Source organism: Elaeis guineensis, chromosome 11, assembly GCF_000442705.2.
Source record: "Elaeis guineensis isolate ETL-2024a chromosome 11, EG11, whole genome shotgun sequence".
Lineage (NCBI taxonomy): Eukaryota > Viridiplantae > Streptophyta > Magnoliopsida > Arecales > Arecaceae > Elaeis > Elaeis guineensis.
The window spans coordinates 18366594-18373812 of NC_026003.2; the positions used below are offsets into that span (position 1 = coordinate 18366594).

Below are 7219 nucleotides of genomic sequence, written 5' to 3' on the forward strand. Positions count from 1 at the left end.
TTAGGATAAAACTAACTGAATTAGATTGTGAGTCCAAAGAAAACAATCGGATTGTAATTCTTATAGTGAATTATAATTGAATTTTCAAGTGGTTTACTTAGAGAGTGGACGTAAGTGTTGAGTTTTGTATCGAACCACTATAAAACTTTGAGTTTGAAATTGTGTGCTCGTTTACTTATTGTTCTTATTGTATATAGTTTACTTATCTCATTAAGTACTTATTTACATAAGTATCTCTTAAATTTTTAAATACCCAATTCACCTTCCATCTTGGATAGTCATCCTTGAGCCACAATTTTCTTGATCTATGAAAAGTGACATATCCCAGGATATGATATAAATACATGTGTTGAAATTTTCTAATCACTTTTCTATATTTCTAAATAAGTATTGCAATGATCAACTACTCAAACTAATGCTTTGCAATGTAGGTTTTAAAATTATAATTTCATCTTTAGCTTCTAAACATATCAATATATCAAAAATTTCAATTCTAATAATATCAACCAAGATCTTGGATTATCTCGACTCATCGCACAAAATTCTAACTTATTATCTCAATTAGGACTAAAAATGGGCTCGAGCCAGTCTGAGGCTCATTGGGCCGATTTTAAGTCGAGCTGACTTGAGGTTAAACTATAGGCTAGTTCGAAAGTGTTCAAGCCATAGTTGGAATTAAATAGAGAGCCCATTTGGTTTTCGGTCCAAGCTTGGATTTGTCATTAGCCCTAAATGGAGTCCAAATTCAAACTCAAACCTATTTATTTTTGTATGTTGTTACTGGAGAGAATGATGAAGAAGTAAAGAATAAATTAGAATGATTTAGTTGAGAATAATATATTACGTATCTTTTACTTGTGTTTTGGGAGAGAGCCTAGTTTTTGACTAGCCTATTTATTTGTGAAGCAACAATATGAAACGTCAAACTTCAATCGAGTTTGGGCTATGTCTATTTTTGGCCCAAACAGGTAATTCGGATAAGCCTAATCAAGTTCGGGTTAGGCTCGGGTTGGAATTGGGCCTAGATTATCCAAAACTTTTCGAGCCTAAGCCAGGAAAAAAAAAAAATCTCAAGCCAGGTTCGCGGCAGGGCATGTCTCATCCCAACCAGCCCATTTTCAGCTCTAAGCTCAGCTGAGGTAAACTAAGTTCTCATGTTATAAAATGTTGCTTCAAAGCTAATTCAGGTAAAACGCTCGTACCAAAATTTCTAAATGCTAACTGAAGAAGAGTAGTGATAGGAGGTCCTGAAATCTGCGACCACATGGATAGAGGAGGTGATGGAAGACTTAGTAGCCAAGTCAAATAATATGGGCCCAAGAAACTTCTCACGTACACTAAAAGGCGCCCCAGAGCATTTTCCTAGCTTTGACCCTTTAGGCAATGAATCCACGACTGCACAGCCAACCTGCCAACCCAAACGCGCATATAGCGTGGTCAAAGTCTTGCGAAGCCTCTCCTTTGTCATATATATACATATATTAAGCCGTCGCGGGCTCAACAAGATTCTGAAGCTCTTGCTTTGGCCGTTGTTCTTGGCGGTCAAAACGGAAGCTTTGAGGCAGGCCAGCAAGGTCTCCAGTGACCTTCACTACAGGCACTATATATCCTATCTTAAAGTATATGGCTTTTGGGTTAATTTCTTCTGGAATAAGCCAATGTCTCCATAATGTCCCAAGACTCAAAGCCACATCTATATACTTTGTCATTTGTACGCAATCACTTTTATATTGTTGACACAGAATTGCTAATTAAGCATAAAAGTCTCCTTCTTCCGGAAATTCTTATAACCTACCCGGGACTTCATGTGCTTGTCACCCATCCAAAACCTCCAACTATAAGATCAAAAGAAACTGCATGCCCATCTATCAATCTATACACCTCGATGGAGCCTAAAGCTCTTGCTCTCTGCCTGTTCCTTTGGTTTCTCATACTTGTCTCGCTTGCTTTAGCTTCTGCTTCCTCCTACTCGAGAGGGCTCGATCCGAAGACCGCGGCACTTCAAGAGCTGGACCGCGTCGTCCATCTTCCTGGCCAGCCTCCAGTTAAATTTCGACATTATGCTGGGTATATCACTGTCGATGGAGCCATGGAAAGGCTCTCTTCTATTGGTTCATCGAGGCCACTCACAAGCCAGCCAAGAAACCACTCCTCCTATGGCTCAATGGAGGTATGGCAGGATTAGCAAGCACTTTTCTTGACCATTAGGCACTTGAAGCTTATGGTGTTGTTGTAATGGTTAAACTTTGGGTGTTGCAGGGCCTGGTTGCTCTTCAGTAGGTTTTGGAGAAGCACAGGAACTTGGGCCATTTCTTGTGAGAAAAGATGTACCTCAGCTGGAACTCAACAAGCATGCTTGGAACAAAGGCAAGATCCCCAAATTTCTCATATACTTCGCACAAAAGAATAGTTCCGCATTATTTAAATATCACATGTTGGACATCTCTTCTAGAGGTTCTATATATATATATATATAAGGACTATGCTTAAAGGTGTACACCAACCTCCATTTGCAATGAATAGCTAATATTTTTTTGATGGTCATGCAGCTGCCAATTTGTTATTCTTGGAGACTCCAGCAGGAGTTGGGTTCTCATATTCCAACACGACCTCGGATCTTGATGTCCAAGGCGATAATGCCACCGGTAGGTATTGGGAAACTCCCCTTCAGCCTTAATCAAATTTTGTGCCTTCATCCATTTAATTAATTCCATGCACGCGATATGTACGTGAACTAAAAATATTATTTTGGTCTTCTTTCTAGCACTTAGCGCCTACACGTTCCTGGTAAATTGGTTTCAAAGGTTTCCACAATACAAACTGAATGAGTTCTACATAGCTGGAGAGAGTTATGCAGGTAATGAATAAAGAAAAACGTTTTGTTTTATCTTATACTCTTTAATTATCTTTTTCTTAATTTCTTCTTTATATACTTTTCTTCTAAAAGGGCATTATGTACCCCAACTTGCAAAAGTGATATTCGACAAGAACAAAGAAACCACAGCAGAGGATTATATAAATCTCAAGGGGTTCATGGTATGCACAAGATTTTGCCATTTTGCAAGCTCATATTCTTAAATTTACGATACAATATTCCAAATAGTTGATTGCTAATATTATAGTAGATTACATTCAAGTCCATAGCCATGACCAGTGAAATTGCAGATTGGGAATGCCCTTCTAGATTTCGAGACGGATCTCAAGGGAATGGTAGATTATGCATGGGGTCATGCAGTCATCTCCGATGAAGTTTACCGAAACATCATAAAAAGTTGCAATTTTAGTGCTGCCACATTCTCTCAAGAATGCAATAATGCCTTCTTACAATACTATGCAGTCTATGACATCATTGACATGTATAGCTTATACACACCACTCTGTGAAAGTGGATACCCGAACTTTACAACTTCAATGATGATGGCTCAGAGTGAAGAAAACCCCACCTCTATCTCAAACTTTGTAAGATTTTCCCCAAACTTGCTCAGAAGTTTTCATGTTGCTTTTCTCAGTTCAACATAACATGGGGATCCTTATTCTCCAAATAAAGATTGCCTTCAAGTTCCTCATTAAAATGCAATTAATACTTTTCCTTCCAAACTAACTGCTAGCTCCTACCTTTTTTTCCTCTCTTTTTTCGAACGGTAGGAGGACTTGTTGCTGAAGATACCAGCTGGTTATGATCCTTGTTTAGAAACCTATGCAACAGAATACTTCAACCGTCAAGATGTTCAAGAAGCTTTGCATGCCAATGTCACAAAATTGACACGTCCATGGTCTCTCTGCAGGTAACTATGAATACCAAATACGCATAAACTATGTCATATTTAATGATCTATTAGTTCTTGAACATGATATATAGCTCCTCATCCCTATGTATAACCATCCTTTCTTTCTTGTTTCCATTTGTCTACCTCAGCCGCTCTGTCAATAGGGCATGGAAGGATTATGAAAGATCAATCCTTCCAACCATCCAAAAACTTGTTGATGATGGAGTTCGCATATGGGTGTTCAGGTGAGATATTAAACATTTAACACAAATAATCCATGTCCACTAAGTAATTTACTTCAGGTTGTTTAAATTACATCTTAGCATCTTGTTTAGTATGATTATCTTGGAAAGAAACACTAGAGCAAATCAGACATGGGAAAGACATCATAGAATGATCAGTGATTTTGGGGAGGGGGGTTAATCAATTGCTCTGAAATTGCAATTTAATATGATATTTAGCCATTCATTCTGCTGTATCCCACACATTTATACCATAACCAACAACCAAATCGTAATTATTAGAGTTAGCATTGTGACCTGAAATTGCAGTTTAATATGATATTTAGCCATTCCTTCTGCTGTATCCCACACATTTATACCTTAACCAACAACCAAATCCTAATTATTAGAGTTAGCATTGTGATACTATGTTAAACAATATCTAAATCATTAGAGTTAGATATGTGATTAGTCATCAAGATCCCCATCCTTATGCAACACATTCTCATGCATGCACATAAATATGTGCAGATGAAAATTCACAAGCCTTCGCTACGACTTTGCACAAGTTTCCTAAGCTATATGTTCTTTTGCTTGATTGTCCTCAACAAATCCAAATCCATCATCTTACCAATGTCTGTATCTGTCTATATTGTCTGAGCTGGTTTTGATTAATTTGTACTTAATTAATTCTACTTCTACGCTTCTTATATATTCTAGTCCTATTGACTTGATGGGAAGGGTGGGAACCCTAAATTAAGTATTAAAATAAAGATAACGATGACTGGCTGTCATTGAGCCAGCCTAGATTTAGGTAACACCTAGGTTGGACCCAGAACCATTAGGGGCAGTAGATCTAAATTTCGAAACCCAAATCCTATCCATCTAACATATGTGCGGGTTCAGGTCTAATTAGGTCTAATTGTAAGACTCATCAAATTTATGAGTTCAGTATGGATCAGGTATGAGTTGGGTCTAAATAGGGTTGGTAATCGGATCGGGTCGGATCATAAACGGATCAAGTCAATACAGGTCAGATCAGAAAATCATCAATCCAAATCCGATCTGTTTATTAAACGGGTCAAAAATTCAAACCTAAACCCGACCTGTTTATTAAATCGGTAATCCGACCCGATCCATTTAACCTATTTATTAAATAGATCAAATTAGGTTAAACAGGTTAAACAGATCAGATTAAATGGGTTAGAAATATATTAAATAGGTTTTAAACAGGTTAAACAGGTCTTAAATGGGTTAAACAGGTCGGGTTAAATGGGTCAGAAATAGGTTAAACAGGTTAAATGGGTTATCAGACTCAACCCGACCTGAATATTAAACAGATTAAATGGATTAAACGGATCAGGTATCTAAAATTCAAATCCGACCCAATTATTAAACAGGTTAAATGGATCGATCCATTTATGATCCAAATTCATTTAGCCTAAATCTAAATCTGTTTATGGCGGATCGAACACGGATCGGATTAACAGATCGGATCATATTTTGCCAACCCTAGATCCAAATCCAGATATTGATCTAAATAAATCAGGCTACTTTTAATAGCCCAGGACCCAAACCCTAAACCTAAACTTAATTTTTACTCTTTGCACTTATAATTGGCCCTATTCTTTAAGTCCAAATTGGACTCGAGTGTACAAGAAACATAGCCTCAAGGACAACTAGAGGATTGCATTAAGAGAGTCAACAACAACCTTGAACTTTCACTCCAGAGGATGATTCTTCACAGTCAACGTTGACAACTCATGACAATTGCTCAACTGTAACATAAAGTCACTAGCATATTCTTCTCTTGGCTATTGATTCAATATTCTAAGGTTGCATGAAATCAAAACTGCATAAAAAGAAGCACTAGAACAGGACCTCAAAATAACTCATGATTGATTTATTAATGCAAAAGTGAAGTACTTGGGGGACTATGTATGGTTTCAAAAGGGCATTTCTGCAACAATAAAATTGATTAAAGATGTTATAAAAGAAAAAACTTAAATGATCCACATCTTACAAGGCAAAAAAGAAAAATCATATCATAGTCAGGCATTTTGGTTCATATCACAAAGCTCAATTCAAGTAAATTCTAATCCTTTGGACAACATATTCATTACAATTCTCTTGTCCAAGCTTTCCACAATAAGCTTACACCATTAATTATTCCTGATAAAACTCAGCAGCTAGTTCATCAAAAGTAAATGTAAGGAAATGTAAATCCTAATTCTTGCTATATCCTGTTTTTCGAGAAAAATCAAACACTTGGCTTAGGCGCCATAAATCAAACCTCACTTGTCCAGGTTTATAAATATTCTCACTTAGCTTTCATCAGGCAAGTTATTTTTCAATCACCTTTACCATTGAATATCAATTGCTAACATGGACTTTGCAAATCATTCTATTTCATGCTCTTGATTTCTAAAATCATTAAAATATACAATTTTATTACATGCACTTAACTATCCAGAAATCATCCGAATTTTGATGAAATTTTCATTACTTCAATATAATTACCTAACAAACCTTCTATTTGAATAGTGGTGATACGGATGGTAGGATTCCTGTAACCTCAACAAGATACACGTTAAACAAGCTGGGATTGAAAATAATAGAGGATTGGTCACCTTGGTACAACCATAAGCAGGTAGTTAACTAATATTCTCATTATTATGTTAAGTGATTTCTTCTCAAGTAACATATTCATTCCTTTTGTAGGTTGGTGGATGGACTACTACCTACGAAGGATTGACCTTTATTACAGTTAGGGGTGCGGGACACCAAGTGCCAACAACCGCGCCTGAACAGTCTTTACAACTCTTCAAACACTTTCTAGACAATGAAAAGCTACCTTCCATGCCTTTCTAAACAATAGAATTGAAAAAAATTTGCTTCATGTTACAGTGTATTGGTTGTAAAAATGGAACAATTCTTTTTCACCTTGGATTCAAGGAAAGATGTATGCCATTTTTGGGAATTAGGTTGATTGCATTATATTACCTCAAGTGATGTTTAAATTGCAAAAACAAACTATATTTCATAAAATGTCTAAGCTTAAGGCTTTATTTGATCCATTATTTGGAAGATTCAGATTATTTTTGATCCACTTCTAGGTTTCATCTATACTGTGACCCACCCAAACTTGGATGCTTTAGCTAATTTTCATTGGACAAAATTCGGCCTTTCTAAAACTAATTGGTTTGAGTCCAATTAGATAAGATCCATATC

At 36.5% G+C, this 7219-nt stretch overlaps 1 pseudogene; it reads left to right on the forward strand.

Moving 5' to 3' along the window:
* The first annotated feature begins 1812 nt into the window (after nucleotides 1–1812).
* On the forward strand, nucleotides 1813–6990 carry LOC105034050 (serine carboxypeptidase-like 34; annotated as a pseudogene).
* The last annotated feature ends 229 nt before the right edge of the window (nucleotides 6991–7219 follow it).